The sequence below is a fragment of the Camellia sinensis genome, chromosome 14, assembly GCF_055761805.1.
Source record: "Camellia sinensis isolate YWXY chromosome 14, ASM5576180v1, whole genome shotgun sequence".
In the NCBI taxonomy this organism is placed as follows: domain Eukaryota; kingdom Viridiplantae; phylum Streptophyta; class Magnoliopsida; order Ericales; family Theaceae; genus Camellia; species Camellia sinensis.
In genome coordinates this window covers 62237446-62259665 of record NC_138974.1, presented here as the reverse complement: position 1 = coordinate 62259665, position 22220 = coordinate 62237446, and the positions used below count along the sequence as shown (strand labels likewise).

General features: G+C 36.7%; 1 long non-coding RNA gene and 2 other non-coding genes across 3 annotated transcripts; all 3 read left to right on the top strand.

The window, feature by feature from the left end:
* Positions 1 to 5085: 5085 nt before the first annotated feature.
* On the top strand, positions 5086 to 5800 carry LOC114320602 (uncharacterized). Its single transcript, XR_003649954.2, has 2 exons — positions 5086 to 5269; positions 5453 to 5800. It is a non-coding gene; the product is annotated as an uncharacterized LOC114320602 (long non-coding RNA).
* On the top strand, positions 5652 to 5738 carry LOC114320642 (small nucleolar RNA SNORD25). Its single transcript, XR_003649965.1, has one exon. It is a non-coding gene; the product is annotated as a small nucleolar RNA SNORD25 (small nucleolar RNA).
* A 27-nt stretch (positions 5801 to 5827) lies between the features above and the next one.
* On the top strand, positions 5828 to 5969 carry LOC114320643 (small nucleolar RNA snoR136). Its single transcript, XR_003649966.2, has one exon. It is a non-coding gene; the product is annotated as a small nucleolar RNA snoR136 (small nucleolar RNA).
* The last annotated feature ends 16251 nt before the right edge of the window (positions 5970 to 22220 follow it).

Genomic DNA, 22220 nt, shown 5'->3' with positions numbered 1-22220 from the left:
GTAAACACAAAAAATCAAAAATGGGATTGCATTTCTCTCTCATTTTCTTTTTCCTTTCCATTATAACCAAACAAAAGTGAGATTGTATTTTCTTACCCATTTCTCTCATTAAATCCTCTAACCAAATACGATATTAACGAATTGAAATCCTTAATTATAAAAGTTTGAGGGCTCAAAATTTATAAATAAAAAAAAAAGATAAGAAAAGTTAATTGATGACGCATACGTAGAAAATGAACAGAAATGTCATTGATGTATATATAAAGAAGAAGAAGAAGAAGATGGAAATTGCCTGCGGGAGAGTTCGAGGATGCGAACCCTCTTGGCCTGAGAGTCATCAGAACAACCCAAAACTGCTAGTATTCCACACATGCTTTCTCTCCTATTTTTTCTTTGGATTTTATACGAGGTACACCTTACAAGATGATGACGAAGATGATATATGTATCTCTTTATCTAAAGCTTGGAAGAAAAGAAAATAACAAGCAGAAAAACAAAGATTACACTATCAGATGAGAGAGAGAGAGAGCAGGGAGGAGGAGGGTGCAATATAACTGGAGAGAAGAACACGTATTAATGAGTGCATTTGAAACCAGACTTTGAAGAGCCACGTATTTATAGCAATTTGGCGTGGCCTAACTCCCCAGATGTGGAAATTATAGAATGTTTTCGGAACAATCATATTTTTTAATTAATAATCATTTAATATGTTCTTTTATATTCTTCAATTATCTAACATAATATTTCACTTACTTATTTTTTTCACCAATCACAATACTATGGAATATCACGTGATTCTATTCTAGGAATACTGAATAATTATCCCAAGGTGTGGTGTTTTTTTTTAGGCAAGGCTGTTGGGTCTGTGGTCCACTACAGGTCCTATTTTGATAATTCAAATCGTTTAATATGTAGAGTTTGTTGAGTACTTTAACAGTAATATTATATTTCAAAAGTTTTACTAAATATCTCATATGGGTGTGAGACCCACACATATGGATTGTGTATCCGGCTAGTGGACATTTTCTGCTCGGAATGAACCCTTTATTTTTACCTCCCATAATTATCATATTTTTATATCATATATTGTCTTACCTGATACATTTACAACAGTTAAAATATAAACGCTGTTTTGTAATTGTTTCCCTATCTAAAAAAATATATAAATGGTAAAAAATGAAACAAAAATGGTAAAATGTAAATGGTTTTTATGTAATTTCCTCCAAAGTTATTCGTTATCCTATCTTCTATTTTTAGGGTTGTAAACACTTCAGTACTGTGAATTTTTAATTTTTTGATTCTACAAATTTCAAATTATGTTAAAAAAAAAAAAGGATTTTTGGTGAAACCTCATTTTTTGGCTTTTTATTAGGGTAAAGGATAACCCAATCAATTTTCTTTCAAAAAGCCCCTGAGTAGGAAATGCCTACCTTAATAAGGACATTTTATAATTTTAATTTTTTTTTATCACAATATTGCCCTTTTATATATAGGTATCATACATTTGAAATATTTGAAATTTGAGCTGAAAATCTCGCAGGAACGAAATCAGGAATGAAATCGATGAATACGATCTCCAAATCTAAAGATCTCGCAGCCAAAAATCTCTCACTTGGTCAACAATAGATGATCTCGCCGCCGACGATCAACACTCTCAATTAAACGACAGATTCATTGAGATTTGTGATTGTTGATTGAGTTTTAGAAGTTTTTCTTCTCAATTAGATATGCTGATTTCTTGATTAATTTGTTTTTTTTTTTTTTTTTTATTGTTTTTGATCTAATTTCATTTGACAGAACCAGAGTAAAATTTTACTCTAGTTCTATTGCTCTGATTTTTGTTTCAGAAAATGAGAGTAAAATTTTATTCTGGTTCTATTGCTCTGTTTTTTATTTGAGAGAATTAGAGTAAAATTTTACTCTGGTGTTAGAATGAAAGTAAAATTTTACTATCAAGAGGTGGTCATTGCCGAACACTTCAGCCGCCACAAACACTGCCTTCGCTTTTTTACTTTTGTGCAAAGTAATATTTTACTTTTATCTTCAGAGTCTAACATTTTACTCATTTTTTAGAGTAAAATTTTACTTTTATACAGAGTAAAATTTTACTTTTGTGTAGAGTCTAACATTTTACTAGTTTTTCAGAGTAAAATTTCACTTTTATACAGAGTAAAATTTTACTTTTAATTTTAGAGTGTAACATTTTAGTCTTATTAAGAGTAAAATTTTATTTTTATACAGAGTAAAATTTTACTTTTAAATTCAGGGAGTAACATTTTATTCTTAGTTTCAAAGTGTAACATTTTATTCTTATTTAAAAGTAAAATTTTATTTTTATGTAGAGTAAAATTTTACTTTTACATTCATGTCTCAAGTTGTGCTGGTGACATACTGTATGAGTGGTCAATCTTTGGCAAACCTAATAGTAAAAATTAACTCTAAAATATAGTACAATGTTACACTAAACCACAGTAAAATTTTATCAACACAAATTGACTTTTGGACTTGTGGTGACAGTAATTTTACTTTGATAGTGATAGTAAAATTTTACTTTGATAGTGACAGTAAAATTTTAATTTGATTGATAGTAAATTTTTACTGTTAATTGTTTCATATTTCCCCACTTATATAGAAGGATATTTCAGTCAATTCATGACATTTTTTAATTGAGGGGCTTTTGAAGTTATTGTTTAATCAACAATGCTAGGTAACTCAAAATTTTGTGGCTCAAATGGCTCAAATCACTTAAAACGACGCCGTTTTGAGTGTAAATGAGTGTAAAACGACGTCGTTTTGACAGATTTGAGCCATTTGAACCACAAAATTTTGAGCTACCAAATATTTTCCTTGTTTAATTCCGTGAATTTTACACAAAATAAGCCTAATAGGAGGCGCTTTTCACCAAAAATCCCTTCAAAAAATCAATGTCAAATAAATTTCGAACAAGTTAATGTATTACATATTATTTTTTTACAACATGCATACAAGGTTATTCCTAATAAAAATAAAATAAATATAAATATAAATATATTTTAATATTATTTCACAATGTATAATAAAATGATCTCCTATTATTTCTTATGTTAGTTAATAATATAAATTTTATCAAGTTTCCTACTCCAAATGTTTGGATCATCACATTTAATTTGATCCTATCTACTGATGCTTGTCACAATGAATAAAGTAAATATTTTATATTTACTTAAAACTCATATTCTTAAGAAGGTAGAAAATTAAAATTTTGAGTTTTACTTTATTTAAATATTCAATCAAAATAGGATGTCACCTCAAAATGATATGTAATTCTAGGTCATAGCATAATTACTTAAAAAACTAGTATCTCTAAGAGCATTTTCAATTGTTACATTTGTATATCAAAACAAAATTTTCATTAATTTCTTATATGTTACATTGTTAAAATGTTATTTATTATTTTTTAAATATAAATAGAATTTGTAATTTCCATTATGATGAATTAAAGAGAAAACTTGTAGTTAAAATTTGATATTTTGTCCAAAATTTAACATTATTATCAAATTTTGAATTTTATACTCCCTCCGTCCCAAAATATTAGTCCCTTATTCCATTTTTCATTGTCCCAAAATATTAGTCCCTCTTTATAAATCAAGTACAAAAATAATGTAAATTTCCTATTTTGCCCTTCTTTTAAATTAATAAACAATTTAAAAAGTACAATTATGACATTGATATTCCCAAAAAATGTACTATCAAAAGGGTAATTTTGGAAAATCAACTTTTTTCAAATGCAATAAGTGTACTACCAAAAAAAGTTAGGCTCCGTTTGGTAGAGCTTTGTAACTATGATTTGAGAATATAAGTTATATTTTGAGTTTGTGTGTTTTAGAATTATGATTTGAGTGTAGAAAATTTGTTTGGTTATAGTTTTTGAATAAAGTGTTGAATTGAGTGTGGAATTGAGTTTTGAAAGTTTGATTTGACATGCGAAGTAAGAAAATTTGTTTGGTTATGAGTTTTGAAAAGAGTTTTCAAAACTTAATTCAAATTGTTATAACTCATAACAAAACACATTACTTTCACATTATTGAAAATTTTGATCAACACTCATAACCAAACTCTTTTTAAAATTCAATTAAAAAAATTTATTATTAACAAAAAATAACATTAATCAATTTTTTAATTGAAAATACTACAAAGGAAATAATTTTTTTTCAAAATAAATATTCAAAAAATTTAAATCATAAATATTTAAATAATTTAAATAATCTAAAAAATTTAATAAGTAAAAAATTAAAATAAATATTCAAAAATTTTAAATCGTAAAAATTTAAATAATTTAAATATTTAAAAATTAAAATAATTTAAAATTTTAATATTTTAAATTTAAAAACAACTCTACACTCAAATCGTAACCAAACACATAAAACAAAACTCAATTAAAAAATTATTTTTAAAACTCATAACCAAACACATAACTCGAAACTCCATACTACTTTCACAACTCTACACTCAAATCGTAACCAAATATATAACAAAAAAATTAAAATATTTAAAAATATTTTTATAAAATAGAGTTTGAATTTATTTTTATAAAATATTTTAAAATTTAAAAAATTAAAATCGTAATATTTAAAAATATTCAAAAAATTAAAAAAATTAAAAAATTAAAAAAATCGTAACATATTTAAATATTAAAATATTTAAAATCTTAACAAAATTAAAATATTTTTAAAATATTGATTTGAATGGAGTTTTGAAAAGAGTTTTGAATTATGTGTTTGGTTATGAGTTTTGAAAAGTGATAATTATGTTTTGAATTGAGTTTTGAGAAATGAGTGTAGAGTTATGATTTGAAAACCCTAAACAAACACCACATTCAAAAGTAAGTGTGGAACTAGATTTTGAAAACTCCACCAAACGGAGTCTTAGATTCCCCAAAAGAGACCAATATTTTGGGACGGAGGGAGTATATTATTTACGTCACCAGTATTACATCTACACAATTTTCTTTCTCATAATCTCCACAAATAAAATGATAAAGGAAAATTAAAAAAATTGACCCATCCTTCAATTTAAAACTTGCAGATCATCTCATTTACCGAGATTGTGGGGGGAGAAAATTGTTATATGGGTGATCAGGGTCACACCGAATAATCTCAGCCACTCATCCACACAAGTTTTACATAAACCGTCCGATCGCAGCAGCCCTCCTTCCCATATAAAAAAGAACCTCTCAACGAAGCGTCAGCCTCGCGCTCGTTTTATCCTTTTCGGTGTTTTGGGCATTGAGGTTAGGGTTTTGGTGTTTTCTCTGCTTCGCCTCTCTTCTCTTCTTATGCTTTCATGAGATTCTTCTCCATTTCCTCATCAATTATTTATTTTTATACAGATTTGTATTCGTTTCAATTTTCAGTCTCGGTCTTCCTCTGAATCTTTCAATTTTCAATTTTTTTTTTTTTTTTTGAATTCTCAGATTAGATATGAATGAAAAAGCTTTGCAATCTGGTCGGTGAGATTGATCAGTTCTTGTTCGACTCGTTCCCTTGAAGCGAAAGCGATCGTGTTGCTCTTTCTATATGTCTCCACTGTATTTTTATTTTTGACATTGGAGCACACTAGGGCAACTATATATCATGTATAATTTTTTTTTTTTTTGAAAAGGAGTCTAATTGTGCAACGGTGATGAGCCAATACAGACCTGTAATGACCTACGGACATGATCGCAAATTCATTATGAACATCTAAGGGACTGAGTTGCCTATATGATTCTACTTCGTAGCTTGACTTTTTTTTAATAAATTTTGGTTCTTTTTGCTGCTTATGTTTTGTGTTTTAAAAAATGAAATCGGTGGCTTCACTTTGTGACATTGTTGCTTACACTCTATTGATGTTTGTTTGGCACTGCCTGAAGTGAAGCTAGAGAATTGTTCCTCTCGCTATCCAGTGTTCCTCCTTTTTGTGGCGCATTTGGACGTTGGGGAACTACATTTTCGAACTCACTTTTTTCTTCATAACTCACTTACTGTTGTGTCCTTTGTTTATTCATAACTTTCATCAAATTTAAATTTGATAAAAATAGTGTTCCAATTCTGTTATTAGTATTAAATGATGGAAGAATTAACAATTTTTTTATTAAATTGAGGTAACGTTTAGGTGCCATTTGGTAACACTTGCGTTTTTAATTTTTTGTTTATATTTACAAAAATTTTAAAAACTCAAATAAAAATTTGTTTGGTAACACTTATGTTTTCAATTTTTTGTTTATATTTACAAAAATTTAAAAAGCTCAAATAAAAATTTGTTTGGTAAATTTTTGATTTATAAATCAGTAGTCTCAGTTTATAAATTTGGCCAAAAAATGTAAACTCAAAAAATGTGTTTCTGTTTTGAGTTTTGAGGATTTTTTTTTTTTACCACCCAACACTAGCCACCACTCGCCACCATTTTCCACCACCATCTTCTGCCGCCACCTCCTATCCCCCACCACCACCACTTGCCACCACCACCACCACCACTTGCCACCACCACCACTCACCACCCACTTGCCACCACCACCAGCCACCCACCAGCTACCACCCACTTACCGCCACCGCCATTGCCACCACCACCACCCACCACCCGCCACTACCATCCACCGCCCGCCACCTACCCACCGCCACCTACCCACCACCACCACTCACCACTCACCTGCCACCACCCATCACCACCAGCCACCCACCATCACCACCAGCAGCCACTTGCCACCCATCACCACCACCACTACCACCACCACCCACTCGCTACCACCCGCCACCGTCACCCACCCACCCAGCATCACCACCCGTCACCTACCCGCCACCGCTACCCACCCGTGACCACCGGCCATTCGTCACCCACCTGCCACCACCACTCACCACCCGCCGCCACCACCACCACCCACCACCCGCCACCGTCACCCACCCACCCACCACTATCACCCGCCATCTGCCACCCACCTGCCACCACCACCCACCACCCGCCGCCACCACCGCCACCCACTCGCTACCACCCACCACCTGCCACCGCCACCACCACCACCACCCACTTGCTACCACCCATCACCCGCTACCGTCACCCACCCACCCACCACCACCTGCTACCCACCATCCACTGTCACCATTATTCCACCACCGTCTTCCGCCGCCACTTGCCACCACTTGTCATTTCTCATTCTTTTTTATATTTTTAAATTTTTTTAAACATTTTGTCGATTACCAAACGCGTTTGTAGTTTATGTTTTTCTAAAATAAACAAAAACAAGTTTATAAAATTTTTGTAAATATAAACTGAAAACGTAAACGTTACCAAATAGACCCTTAACTTTTTATTAAATTTCTCAAATTTCGAAATTTATTGTTAATGAATAATTAGGTGAACAATCGAGTAGATGACTGGATTTTGATCAAAATTTATTATACAGCCTGCAGAATTGATGAAAAAAAATTAGAATGCATTATATCAGATCAAATTTTTTATTGAATCTTTATTTAAATTTGATGAACGATTGGAAATGTTCTTAATCACTATTTTATACTGATCCTTATTGCCCATACACGGTACATAATTGTAATTTTTATAATGAAGTGAGGGTCGCTTGAGAAGAAACAAATAATTATATTTTTTAATTTTTTATGAAAAAATGAAAAAAAAAATAAAGGAGCGATGTGACCTAAAAAAATAAAAAAATAAAAAGTGGTTTAATTTCTTAATTGGATTATAATCTACAGTTAAAATCTTGAATTAAAAATTGCTTCTTTAATAAGGGATGCAATTTGAAGGTTTAAAAATTCCCTCTTTGTGATTGGATTTGAAGTTCAAAATATAGTACTAATAGAATATGGTCCCAGATGAGCTCCGTTATAGCGATCTCGGTTATCCCTTTACTGTTCTGTTGTATTCCGGACTCGATTTCGTGAAATTGGTAGTTGTATCTATCTTGTTGTCGTCCTTTAATTCCGCTTGATTGAGTTTTAGGATGTATTGGGCAGAGTTGTTACAGGTTGGTTAGGCTTTGGTTTCAATTCTTTGTTGTCCAGTTTTTAGGTGGTCTGCTCGAGCGGGTCTTCTTGCGCTCGAGCGAAGATTACACGCTCCCAGTATTTTGGTGCTCTGCAGAACTTCTGTAAGCATGTTTTTCACGCTCGAGCGAGTTTCTTTACGCTCGAGCGGGTACTCTGGCGCTCGAGCGGGTAGTACTTTTTTGTGTAAGTTCTGGGAGGAGGAAATCCACGCTCGAGCGGACTGGTTTTCGCGCTCGAGCGGATGTACTTTATTCTTGTGTCTTGGTGCTCGAGCGGGCCTTCTTGCGCTCAAGCGTACCTAGTTTTTTGTTCTTGACGCTCGAGCGTTGTGTTCTCCGCTCGAACGGGAATGTCGTATATCAGTTGGCAGCTGAGCGTTTTAAATTCACTTTTTACATTCTCTCTCTCTCTCTTACTTTCTAAAAAGACATTTTGAGAGTTCCTCTCTCTAGAAACTCCCTTCTCTCTAGGGTTTGATCTAGTTAGAGTGTTTCCTTTCCCTTCGGTCTTTGTAAAAGTTGGGTTGATCGTCGAGGGCTACACTTTGATCCTAGAATATTGAGTTTTGGAGCACGTTGAGTTTCTTCATCTTCTTCCCTTGAGCTCCAATTTTTGAGGTAGGGATTCCTACTCACTCTTATGGTCTTTGACATAGATTTTTGGTTGTTTTGATAAAGTGTTGAAGTTGGGTAAATTTTGGGACTTAGGGTTTCAAAATGTTAAAAGAGGATTTTGTTATTTGAGTCTAAAATGTGTATTGTGGGTTCAAAATAATGATATCGTTGTTGGTTGTTGATATTTAGACCATTGGGTCAATATTGGGAGATTGGGTGAAAAACCCTAATTTTGGGAAAATTGTGATTTTATGAAATTGAGTTGGAAATGATGAAATTGGTTCATTATATGGTAGAATAATGGAGTTAGATCTATTAATCGCTCACTTTTGAAAACATTGATATTTTATCTGTTGGGGCTATTATTATCTGTTTAGAAATAATTGCTTGGGCTACCGGTGGAGGGTAGTTTTGATTGTTGTAGACAATGCATGATGATTAGGCAAACTAAAACTAATCAATTGGATATGTCATAGAATATGACGGTTGATAGAATACATTAACGTTATGTATTGATTGATTGTGTATATGACCTTTGTGTATATATGTTGTGTGTGTGGGAGGAGATAGGGGATGTATTCCACGGTTTAGGGGAAGATAGGGGATGGACCTCTAAACCGGATGTTGTTTGGGAGAAGATAGGGGATGGACTCCACTGATACAGCTCATATGCTTGTCAGATAATGTGTTAATATAGCTTATATGCTTATCTATGGAAGTGTTGATACAGCTCATATGCTTATCTTTGGAAGTGTTGATATAGCTAATATGCATATCTGTTGAAATGTGGATACAGCTTGTATGCTTATCTGTTGAGATGTTGATACAACTAGTATGTTTATCTATTGTAAAAAGGGGAAAGCATTTAATATGAGTCACTGTCTCATATAAGTGGTTGGCCAGGTTCTGAGCTGTTGATGTAAATTGTAAAATTGATAAGAAATGGAAACTGAAATGAAACATGAACACAGTGGTCATGATATGGAAATGGGTTATGAATTGATTTATGGAAATTGAACACTTATCAATTGCTAATGTCTTAGTTATTGCTCATACTGTGTTTAGCATATTTCTACTGGGCTATGGCTCACCCTTTATGGGACATCATTTTAAAAGAAATGGAAACTGAAATGAAACATGAACATAGTGGTCATGATATGGAAATGGGTTATGAATTGATTTATGGAAAATGAACACTTATCAATTGCTAATGTCTTAGTTATTGCTCATACTGTGTTTAGCATATTTCCACTGGGCTGTGGCTCACCCTTTATGGGACATCATTTTCAGGTACAAGTAGCATGCCACCTCCAAGGACATAGCTTGGGAGGCTAGAGGCATACAGACTGTTTTGTTATTTGCTTCCTTTAGATGTATTACATTTAAATTCAAGCCTAGGGCTCAATATGTATTGAGTTAGCACTCTTCTTTTTGTAACCAAGTGTTAACTTGGAAAGCTGTAAGCCCGTAAAGCATTTGCTTTTGTTGTTAACATGTAATACTTTTGTAAAGAACTACTCTGATGAATAGAAGAATATTTATCTTTTATACCAATGCATGTCTAAGTTGATGGGTTTTAATGTTATTATTTTGAGGGCGTTACAACTTGGTATCAGAGCGTACCGGGTTCGAATACTTTGGGTACGTGGGAAGTGATTAGGTTCACAATGGGTTTGTCTCGCTTGATAGAGACTTAGATGTAGTGTCATATGCTATGTGCTTAATTGATAACATGCTTATGTGGCTATGTGGGTATGGAATGTAGTTTCTAGGATGTTGATTGGATCCTTGGGTTTCTGGGAGTCTCGTTGGAAAAACACTTGATCAATGCTGTTTCTAACCGGAATTCTAGTAACGCCTTGGGACTGTCATTATCCGAAAATGAAATTCTTAATTGCTTATGTGATTATGTGCTTACGTGAAGTAAATTACAGTTGTCCATGCATTAGGACGTGAGTGTTATAGCTTCGGCACATTTATAAATGTGCTAATGGTCTTGGTTACCTTTATTAGGATGTCAGGACGAGGACGTGGTAGGCGTGGCAGGCATGGTAGGCAAGAGATGCCTTTACCGGATGATATTCCGGCACAGCAGGAGGGAGTTGGTCAGGCCAATATGGCCGAGCCAGCGGGTCAGCAGGCTATGAGTGCCTTGGTCCAAGAGATAGCAGGAGCTTTGGGTATTCTCAGCTGGGAATCAGGAACAGGCCCACGCAGCTGAGGCAGGGCCTTCCTTCTTGAAGAGGGAATTCTTCCGGTCCAATCCGGACGAGTTTGTAGGGGATCCGAATGAGCCACTTAAGGCTGACGAGTGGTTGGAACAGATGGAGAAGACGTTTGAGATGCTTGGTATCGAGGACGGGGCTTTAAAGGTGACCTTGGCATCCTTCCAGCTGAAGGGAGATGCGGGTCAGTGGTAGAAATACGAGAAGGGCAATGTTGGTGGTGCATGGGAGGCGTTTGTGAATGCTTTCCAGGAGAAATTTTTATCTTCAGCTGCAAGAGAGAAGTTAAGGGAGCAGTTTTGCCAGCTTAAACAACAGGGCTTGTCAGTGGCCGAATTTGAGGCTACTTTTACTAGTCTGTCCAGGTTTGCACCTGAACTGGTGGCGTCCGAGGAACGCCGTTGTTTAGAGTTTGAGCGGAAGTTGAGGCGTGGACTCAAGTTGAGAGTTGGAGGGTCCTTTATCCGAGAGTACAGACGTTTGGTTGATGCTGCTGCTCATATGGAGATTATAATGCAGGAAGAGGATAAAGGGCAGAGAGGCTCCAAGAGGAGCCAAGATGGTCAGGGTGACGACAGGAGACAGAGGGGTTCTAACCCTCAGCAGTCTTAGGGTGGTTTGGCTAGACCGACCTTTCCAGTGCCGAGTGCGGGCTCTGGGAGAGGTAGTCAGGGAGGCTTGACTTGCTTTGCGTGTGGCCAGCTGGGTCACAAGCCTTCGGTTTGCCGGCAGAAGGGAGGGGGTCAGCAAGCTGCTTCTTCTTCAACTAGACCTCAGGGCCAGAGTCAGGGCAGGGGCCAGCCTTTGTCTTACTATCAGTGTGGTCAACCTGGGCACCTGAAGAGGTATTGCCCACAGTTGAGTGCTACTTCAGGAGCGTCTGGTTCTAGGCAGACGTAAAGTTATCAGCCAGCTCAGTCTGTGCAGGCCTCGAGGGCCAATCCGGGAGCTTCGTCATCCCAGTCAGTGCAGCAGTCTTTTGCTCCTAGAGGTGAGCAGGTGGATCAGGGGCCTACAGGGCGCGTGTATGCTGTTACCATGCAGGACCTAGTACCGACTCCGTCAGTAGTGAGAGGTACCTTTCTATTTTGCAACTCGGTTGCTAGTGTATTGATTGATACGGGTGCATCTCATTCTTTTGTGTCTGCTGCATTTGCATCTATTTTGGAATTGGAGTTGGGACAGTTAGCATCTCCTATCTGTGTAGTATCGCCTGTTGGTGGTGAGTTGATCTTGAAACAAGGTGTTAGAGGTCGTGATATAGAGGTCGCCGATCATAGGCTTCCTTTTCCTTTTGTTGTCATGCCTATGAAGGGTTTTGATGTTATTTTGGGTATGGACTGGTTATCGTCATACCGGGCTGTTATTGATTGCTACCGCCAGAGGTCACGGTTTGTACCTTGAGCGGGGAGTGTTTCCATTTCTTGGGGGATCGGGTTGGTAGTGTGTTGTCGCCGATGTATGATCCGCGAGGGCGGAATAAGCTTAGTGGTTTACTTGCTAGCTTTATGAGCGGTGAGCGTGATGAGACCCAGATTGTATTGTCAAGGGTGATTTGTGAGTATTCGGATGTTTTTCCTGAGGATCTCGTTAGTTTGCCACCTCATTGGGAGATAGAGTTCTCTATTGATTTAGTGCCCGGCACAGCGCCGATTTCTATGGCACCTTATCGTTTTGCCCCAGCCAAGTTGAGTGAGTTGAAGATTCAGCACCAGGAATTGCTAGATAAGGGTTTTGTTCGCCCTAGTGTTTCGCCGTGGGGAGCACCGGCCCTCTTTGCTAAAAAGAAAGATGGTGCCTTGAGATTGTATAAAGACTACTGGAAGTTGAATCGGGCTACGGTCAAGAATAAGTACCCTATGCCCCGTATAGATGATTTGTTTAACTAGTTGAAGGGTTCCCGTTGTTTCTCTACGATAGACTTGAGATCGGGTTACCACCAGTTGAGGGTCAGAGAGGAGGATATTCCGAAGACGGCATTCCGTACGCGGTATGGCCACTATGAGTTTTTGGTGATGCCATTTGGGCTCACCAATGCACCGGCAGTCTTTATGGACTTGATGAACCAGATCTTCCGAAAATTCTTGGATCGATTTGTAGTCGTTTTTGTGGACGACATTCTGATTTATTCGCCTTCTGAGGAGGAGCACGAGGAACACTTGAGAGTGGTGCTTGAGTTGCTTAGAGCCCATAGGCTGTATGCCAAGTTTGGGAAGTGTGAGTTCTGGCTAGGAGAGGTCAAATTCTTAGGCCATGTGGTATCCGGGAAAAGGGTGTCTGTTGATACATCCAAGGTAGAAGCAGTGCAAGATTGGGCACAGCCTAAGAGTGTGTTTGAGATCCGCAGTTTTCTGGGACTAGCTGGGTATTACAGTCGGTTTGTGAAAGATTTCTCCAGGCTAGCTTTGCCGTTGACTAGATTGACGTGAAAAGGGGTCAAGTTTGTGTGGAGTGAGACTTGCGAAAAGTCATTCCAAGAGTTGAAGGATAGATTGACCACCGCTCCAGTTTTGATTATTCCGGAGAGAGGGTTAGGTTATGCGGTCTATTGTGATGCCTCACGAGAGGGTTTGGATTGTGTGTTGATGCAAGAGGGGAAAGTAGTAGCTTATGGCTCACGTCAGTTGAAAATACACGAGAAGAATTACCCTACACACGACCTAGAGTTAGCAGCAGTGATCTTTGCCTTGAAGATTTGGAGGCACTACCTTTATGGTGAGAGGTTCCAGGTGTTCTCAGACCACAAGAGTTTGAAGTATCTGTTTACACAGAGAGACTTGAATTTGAGGCAGAGAAGGTGGATGGAGTTCATTGAAGACTATGATTTTGAGTTGCATTACCACCCGGGAAAGGCCAACGTTGTGGCCGATGCCTTTAGTAGGAAATCCATTAGTGATGTAGCTTGTATAGCCATCCGGGAATGGGAGATGTTGGGTACACTTGGCGAGTTTGATTTACTTCTAGGCAAATCTGTTGAGGCAGCGGCCTTGTTTTCTATTGTTGCGCAGCCTACACTTGTGACTCGAGTGTTGGAGGCACAGAGAGGTGACCTTGAGGTAAAGTCCTTCCGAGAGAAGATCTCCAGTGAGAAAGTTGAGAAGGGTTTGACGGCGTATCCCGACCAAAGTGTGAGATATCGAGACCGTTTGTTTGTGCCGGAGTCTTGCCGAGAGGCAGTACTCCGAGAGTTCTATCATTCACGCCTTGCGGTGCATCCGGGTGGCACTAAGATGTATCGGGATTTGGGTCGCCAGTTTTGGTGGCGCGGTATGAAGAGAGATGTGGCTATTTTCGTATCGAAGTGCCTTACTTGCCAGCAAGTGAAGGCCAAGCATCAGAGGCCAGCGGGTTTGTTGCAACCCTTGCCTATTGCCGAGTGGAAGTGGGAGCATGTCATTATGGACTTCGTTGCAGGTCTTCCGAGGACTCAGCGGGGTAGTGATGCCATTTGGGTGGTTGTAGACCGGTTGACTAAGTCGGCGCATTTCATTCCTATGCGCGTGAGAGATTCGGTAGATCATCTCGCCGACTTGTATATTCGGGACATAGTGAGATTACACGGGGTCTTAGTGACGATCATCTCAGATAGAGATCCTCGTTTTACTGTTAGGTTGTGGCAAAGTTTGCAGAGTGCCTTGGGCACTAAGTTGACCTTTAGTACAACTTATCATCCTCAGACTGACGGGCAGTCCGAGCGTACTATTCAGATCCTTGAGGATATGCTTCGAGGTTGTGTCCTTAACTTTAGTGGGACGTGGGAGAGGCACTTGCCCTTGGTGGAGTTTGCCTACAACAACAGTTTTCAGTCTAGCATCGGTATGACACCGTTTAAGGCCTTGTATGGCCGACCGTGTAGGTCTCCAGTGTGTTGGGTCGAGGTGGGTGATGCACCTTTGTTGGGTCTGGAGTTGGTTAGGCAGACGACGGAGAAAGTTGAGCTTATCCGTAGGAGGCTTGTTACAGCCCAGAGTTGCCAAAAAAGCTATGCCGACCGTAGGAGGAGGCCTTTGGCATTTGAGGTAGGTGATCATGTCTTCTTGAAAATATCACCTAGGCGAGGTTTGATGAGGTTTGGGAAGAGTGGAAAGTTATCCCCTCGATTTATCGGTCCCTTTGAGATCCTTGAGAGGATTGGAGAGGTCGCTTATCGTTTAGCTTTACCACCGCAGTTGTCCGGAGTGCATGACGTGTTTCATGTGAGTATGCTTCGGAAGTATGAGCCGGATCCGTCCCATGTGCTAGATTGGACCGACTTGGAAGTAGATGAGGATGCCTCGTATGAGGAGAGACCAGTTCGGGTCTTGGATAGGCGGGATCAAGTCTTGCGAAGCAAGACCATTCCTTTGGTAAAGGTTTTGTGGAAACATCATGGAGTGGAGGAAGCCACTTGGAAACGTGAGTTGGAAGTCCGCGAGAAATATCCGGACTTGTTTGTTGATGTGTAACCATGCATTGGTAATTTTGTAATATTGTTGAACTTTAAGAGCATTATATATGTCTTAAGTTGTAAAACATTGTGAATGTTTTGGTTAATGGAAGTTTGTTTTAACATTGCGTATGTTAAGTATATTGTGAAAATGCAAGCATAATATTAATGTTGCATGTGTTAAGAAATTGTGGGAAACAGGTTGAAACTGGTAATTTTCAAAGGAATGCCTATTGATAATGCAGGCTGTTGTGTGTAATGTGAAATGCCTCTTGAAAGAGATGGGATGGACCGGTAATGGGCCGGATTGTTTAATATTATGTTGTAATATTGTTGAGAATGGAGAAAACCTATTTTTGAAAAGCTTGTGTTTAATTTTGGGGATAAAATTCTTTAAGGGGGGGAGGTTATAGCGATCCCGGTTATCCCTTTACTGTTCTGTTGTATTCCGGACTCGGTTCCGTGAAGTTGGTAATTGTATCTATCTTGTTGTTGTCCTTTAATTCCGCTTGATTGAGTTTTAGGATGTATTGGGCAGAGTTGTTACAGGTTGGTTAGGCTTTGGTTTCAATTCTTTGTTGCCCAGTTTTTAGGAGGTCCGCTCGAGCGGGTCTTCTTGCGCTCGAGCGGAGATTACACGCTCCCAGTATTTTAGTGCTCTGCAGAACTTCTGCAAGCATGTTTTTCACGCTCGAGCGGGTTTCTTTACGCTCGAGCGGTGGCGCTCGAGCGGGTACTCTGGCGCTCGAGCAAGTAGTACTTTTTGGTGTAAGTTCTAGGAGGGGGAAATCCACGCTCGAGCGGACTGGTTTTCGCGCTCGAGCGGATGTACTTTATTCTTGTGTCTTGGTGCTCGAGTGGGCCTTCTTGCGCTCAAGCGTACCTAGTTTTTTGTTCTTGACGCTCGAGCGTTGTGTTCTCCGCTCGAGCGGGAATGTCGTATATCAGTTGGGAGCTGGGCGTTTTAAATTCACTTTTTACATTCTCTCTCTCTCTCTTACTTTCTAAAAAGACATTTTGAGAGTTCCTCTCTCTAGAAACTCCCTTCTCTCTAGGGTTTGATCTAATTAGAGTGTTTCCTTTCCCTTCGGCCTTTGTAAAAGTTGGGTTGATCGTCCAGGGCTACACTTTGATCCTAGAATATTGAGTTTTGGAGCACGTTGAGTTTCTTCATCTTCTTCCCTTGAGCTCCAATTTTTGAGGTAGGGATTCCTACTCACTCTTATGGTCTTTGACATAGATTTTTGGTTGTTTTGATAAAGTGTTGAAGTTGGGTAAATTTTGGGACTTAGGGTTTCAAAATGTTAAAAGAGGATTTTGTTATTTGAGTCTAAAATGTGTATTGTGGGTTTAAAATAATGATATCGTTGTTGGTTGTTGATATTTAGACCATTGGGTCAGTATTGAGAGATCGGGTGGAAAACCCTAATTTTGGGAAAATTGTGATTTTATGAAATTGAGTTGGAAATGATGAAATTGGTTCATTATATGGTAGAATAGTGGAGTTAGATCTATTAATCGCTCACTTTTGAAAACATTGATATTTTATCTGTTGGGGCTATTATTATCTGTTTAGAAATAATTGCTTGGGCTACCGGTGGAGGTTAGTTTTGATTGTTGTAGACAATGCATGATGATTAGGCAAACTAAAACTAACCAATTGGATATGTCATAGAATATGACGGTTGATAGAATACATTAACATTACGTATTGATTGATTGTGTATATGACCTTTGTGTATATACATTGTGTGTGTGAGAGGAGATAGGAGATGTACTCCACGGTTTAGGGGAAGATAGGGGATGGACCTCTAAACCGGATGTTGTTTGGGAGAAGATAGGGGATGGACTCCACTGATACAGCTTATATGCTTGTCAGATAATGTGTTGATATAGCTTATATGTTTATCTATGGAAGTGTTGATACAGCTCATATGCTTATCTTTGGAAGTGTTGATATAGCTAATATGCATATCTGTTGAAATGTGGATACAGCTTGTATGCTTATCTGTTGAGATGTTGATACAACTAGTATGTTTATCTATTGTAAAAAGGGGAAACGTTAAATATGACTCACTGTCTCATATAAGTGGTTGGCCAGGTTCTGAGCCATTGATGTAAATTGTAAAATTGATAAGAAATGGAAACTGAAATGAAACATGAACATAGTGGTCATGATATGTACATGGGTTATGAATTGATTTATGGAAATTGAACACTTATCAATTGCTAATGTCTTAGTTATTGCTCATACTGTGTTTAGCATATTTCTACTGGGCTGTGGCTCACCCTTTATGGGACATCATTTTCAGGTACAGGTAGCATGCCACATCCAAGGACATAGCTTGGGAGGCTAGAGGCATACAGACTGTTTTGTTATTTGCTTCATTTAGATGTATTACATGTAAATTCAAGCCTAGGGCTTAATATGTATTGAGTTAGCACTCTTCTTTTTGTAACCAAGTGTTAACTTGGAAAGCTGTAAGCCCGTAGGGCATTTGCTTTTGTTGTTAACATGTAATACTTTTGTAAAGAACTACTCTGATGAATAGAAAAATATTTATCTTTTATACCAATGCATGTCTAAGTTGATGGGTTTTAATGTTATTATTTTGAGGGCGTTACAATTTCATTGAAGGGATTGTTAGCTTTAAAAAAGGTGGAACGAAAATGTTTTAAGAAAAAAGGTGATGTCAATAATCCATAAACTTTTTGAAGTGGTAATCGCATAAGTTACAGGGTGTTCGTTACACTTTAAATTTAATTTGTTATATTGATTTAATTATAAAATTACGATTTATTTACACATTTTTATCTATTATGTGAGCAAAATAGTATTTTCAGAATCGAGGATAATCTATAACCTATATATAAAAGAGTGAAAACAAGCAGGTCCTTTGCATCTAACACATGAAATTGTCTGATTTGCCTCCTTTGCATCTAACGCAACAAAAAAACAAAACACCTGCACATGGAAGTGGTGGAAGTTTCTGTTGATGATTGTTATGCTTCACCTGTGAGTTCCAAGGAAGTGAGACGGTGCGTGTTGTTGTCTTGCTCAAACGGTTATGCTTGTTTTCCCGATGTGTAGAATCAAGCAGGTGAGTCACGCTGAATAATAAATTGGTGTCGAGAATTATGTGGCTTCAATTTTTCAATCTGCAAATCACCGATTGTCTTACATGTGCTTTGCATCAGCTGGCCTACTGTATAGGATTATATATACACCTTCTACTTTTGTTGTTGGTTCTATCTGTAGTTGTAGCAAACAAACTAACCGGTATGCTCATCTTCTCTGTCTCTCAGTCTGGTTGTGTGATTATAAATTGATGGGCTTATTTTATTGAGCCTATGTTTGTTTTGTTATGGGATGATTTGTTCACCATGTGTTTGCCAATATGTTTGACTAAGAGATTGAGATGTGTTGGCTTCTATAAATTGGGCTTATTTTATTGATGCTGTGTTTGTTTTGTTATGGGATGATTTGTCCACCATGTGTTTGCAAATATGTTTGACTAAGAGATTGAGATGTTTGGACTTCTATACATTGTTTAGCATGTGTTTTGGCAGTGAACTTCCTGGATGTGGACTTTGGAGAAATGAAACTATCTTTTTAGCTATGAAAATTTCATAACTTGAGAATTATTATCTTTCTTTCAGTGAGGTTGGAAATTGAATGTGTATGTGTTTGTGTATGTGTTTAATATACTTTTCAAAACCCAGCTCAAGTTAGAACCCAAATTTTCAATTTTTTTCTCAAACATATATATGGATTGGTATTGCTCAAATTAAAACACATAAATAATAAGTCTCATATAAGTAGCTCCTACAATGCAACAATTTCACAAATATCCTGATACAATCAAAACTAACACATCTATTAACCAATACAGAAAAGAAAGCATAAAAAGCATGGAGACATCAGCAAGTGAAACTCTGATGAATTTCTCATTTGAGCATATAATCGTGCCACCTTGCTATTGAGAAAAAAAAAAAGGAGCAGGAAAAAAAAAGGCAAAAGAGGAAAAAAGAGCAAGAAAAAAGGGCATCAAAGCAGGGAAACCCCCCCCCCCCAAAAAAAAAAAAAAAAAAAACAAATGCATGTAAATGAATTAACCTTAGTGTAAACAATATCAATTGCGATCCACCAAGTAAAACGTCCCACTTAGATTGCTTAGATAGAAACCCAAACTTTTAGTACTTGATAACTGACGAAAAGAAGAAGAAAAAAACAAAAACAAAAATTGCGTACATCACCTACATCACCTCCTTCGTATTATTTTTGAATTCATTTGTCGTTGAATTCTTGAGCCAAACCATGGTGAACTTCAAAAATCAGAATTGTGAAAATTTAGATGCAGTTTACATGTGATTTTGACATTGATGTGAATTTGATTTGAATTGTTGAATTTTTCAAGAATGATTTGGGCAGTTGAAACACCAAACCAGGAAGAAAAAAACAAAAAAAAAAAACTAGCATACTAGGGGGAAAAAAAATTAGAAACCAAGAAAAAGAGTAGGAAAAAAAAAAAAAGAGGACACCCAATTGAAATAATACAAAAAGGCAAAAATACACAAACATTTCATATGTAAGTTAGATGTCGTATTTGACTAATCTTCAAGGTCTATAACAGATTGCGCAAAAGTCTATAACAGATTGGGCAAAATTGTCCACCGGTTCTCTTATGTGTGAATGAGTAGACAATCCCAATTTTTTGTTAATCTCAACAATCCAAAACCCCAACATGAAGACCACATAATAGTTTTGGCATAGATGTGTTTCAATACCTACATAAATGCAATTTAAGACTCATAAGAGAGTCAAAAAATAACCTGTCAACTTTTAGCAGCATACCAGCCAAATCAGGAAAATATAAATGACTACAAAGCAAACATGATTTCTGTTATAAGTTAGCTCCCCAGAAGAAATCAAACTCATCTCCACAATATAGTGAAAAGAAGTATAACATCTATATATACAAGAAGAGCAAAGTAAGCGTGCATCCAATTTCCAAGAATGACTAAAAGACGGATGCATTAACATTTAAGAGAAATGCAACCAGAAAAGATCTACTCATGATCCATTTCTGAAAAGGCATCTGAATTAAAGTAGTACTTTGTTTTCTTGTGAGAATAAAAACAATCATCCAAAATAAAATATCAAATCCCCTCCAATATAATTGTCACTCATACTGCATTGCCCTCTACGTAACAACCATTCACCAGCTTACTAAGACATCCAAAATTAATAGGTGGACAGGATTGCAAACAAAGATAATCAACCTTTAATATCACAAACATTACAGGTCAGCCCAAAAAGTCACAATGAGTAAAGTATATGATCAACCTTCCATTACGTTTGCATAAAATAGAAAAAAGTAAAATACAAAAATTTTCTTATATCACCAAAAATATATAAAACTTTTCTGCTCTCATCATCTACAGCTGTGCGATTTCATTTATTTTAGCATATGTCATCCCCTGATTAGTCCATTGTTTGCATTAGAAAACTTCAGTCGGCAAGCTCCCAAAAATTTCTTCGAATTTGTTTTGTTGTTTGAAATAAGAAATCTAAGAGCTATGTTGTTCTGATATGAATTTAATTTGAATAGTTGAATTTTTCAATAATGATTTGTGCATTTGAAACATCAAAAAAAAAAAAAAAAAACCCAGCAAGCTAGAGGAAAAACAAAATGGGGCAAACCATGAAGAAAAAACATATGATTGGAATAGAAAATGAAATTATCTTACTAATTTGTCAATAACATATAACTGGAACAAAAAAAACAGACAAAACAAGGCTGGAAAAGCAAGTCACAACCTAAGAGATGTAGGCACAAAGAATAATTTTTTTACACAAGACAACAAACCTGAGTGATAATTTTATTGCAACAGCCATGAGTATCTCACTGCCACTGTTTACCCACTATTTTTTCAACTTATTTTGCTTAGATAGAAAGCCAAAATTTTAGTACTTGATAACATGTTATTTTTTTTTTGTTTTTTTATTTTTTCTTCTTTTCCTGGAAGCATAAAAGCTTCATCTAGGTGAACTAAATCAGGTTTGCTGATAAGTACAAAGTTGCGGTCTTCCAAAGGTTAGAAACTACCAAAATATCAAACGAGGAGAAATAATAAGAAACCAAGTAACCTATAGAAGCAGGACAAGAAAAAAAGGCCTTCAAAATCTGCTTAGAAACAAAAGTTCAAAAAATTACAAGCCAAAAACTATGAGTTCCAACAACACAAAAAAAAAAAAAAAAAAAAAACACACTAGCCAAAAAAAGATCAAATTAAACATCAAAGAAAATATTAGATTCAGGCAAAACACTAGCCATTGAACCATTGGTACCGAAAGGGTTTGGTCAATTCCAAATTCACGTTCTTAGATTGCAAAGTTATAACACCTTTTTTTTTATATTTGAAATATAATTGTCCACTGTTTTAAAGTTGAAAAGAAATTAAAAAGAAGAGAAAAAAAAAATTAAAAGAAAGGAGAAACCAAAGATTTATACATCTTACAAAATAGACCTGAGTTTTAGATATCTTATGTGAAACATAAGATAAGAGCACTGACAAGAATGACAGCGAAATCTCCTCTGGTGGCATTGCTACTCCAAAGATTAATCTTTGAGACCTGGGTCTCTCTGAGTTGGGGGCATGCTACTCCAAAGATGAATTCTATCCCAAAGATTTTGTCCCTAAAATTATGGTCCCTATTGTGCATTAATATTGTACAAATGAGAGTATATCAACACAATAAGTATGATTTTGAAAATAATAACTGACTGTATAAAATAATTCTAACCACATAAACATCGAGTTGTGGGCTTGTAACAAATGAGATTGCTCCACTAATATCATTTGAAATGTATTTTATCTTGTTGGTTCTCTTATTTGTAGAATTATGATTCTGAAAATACTAAATTTAAGCAGA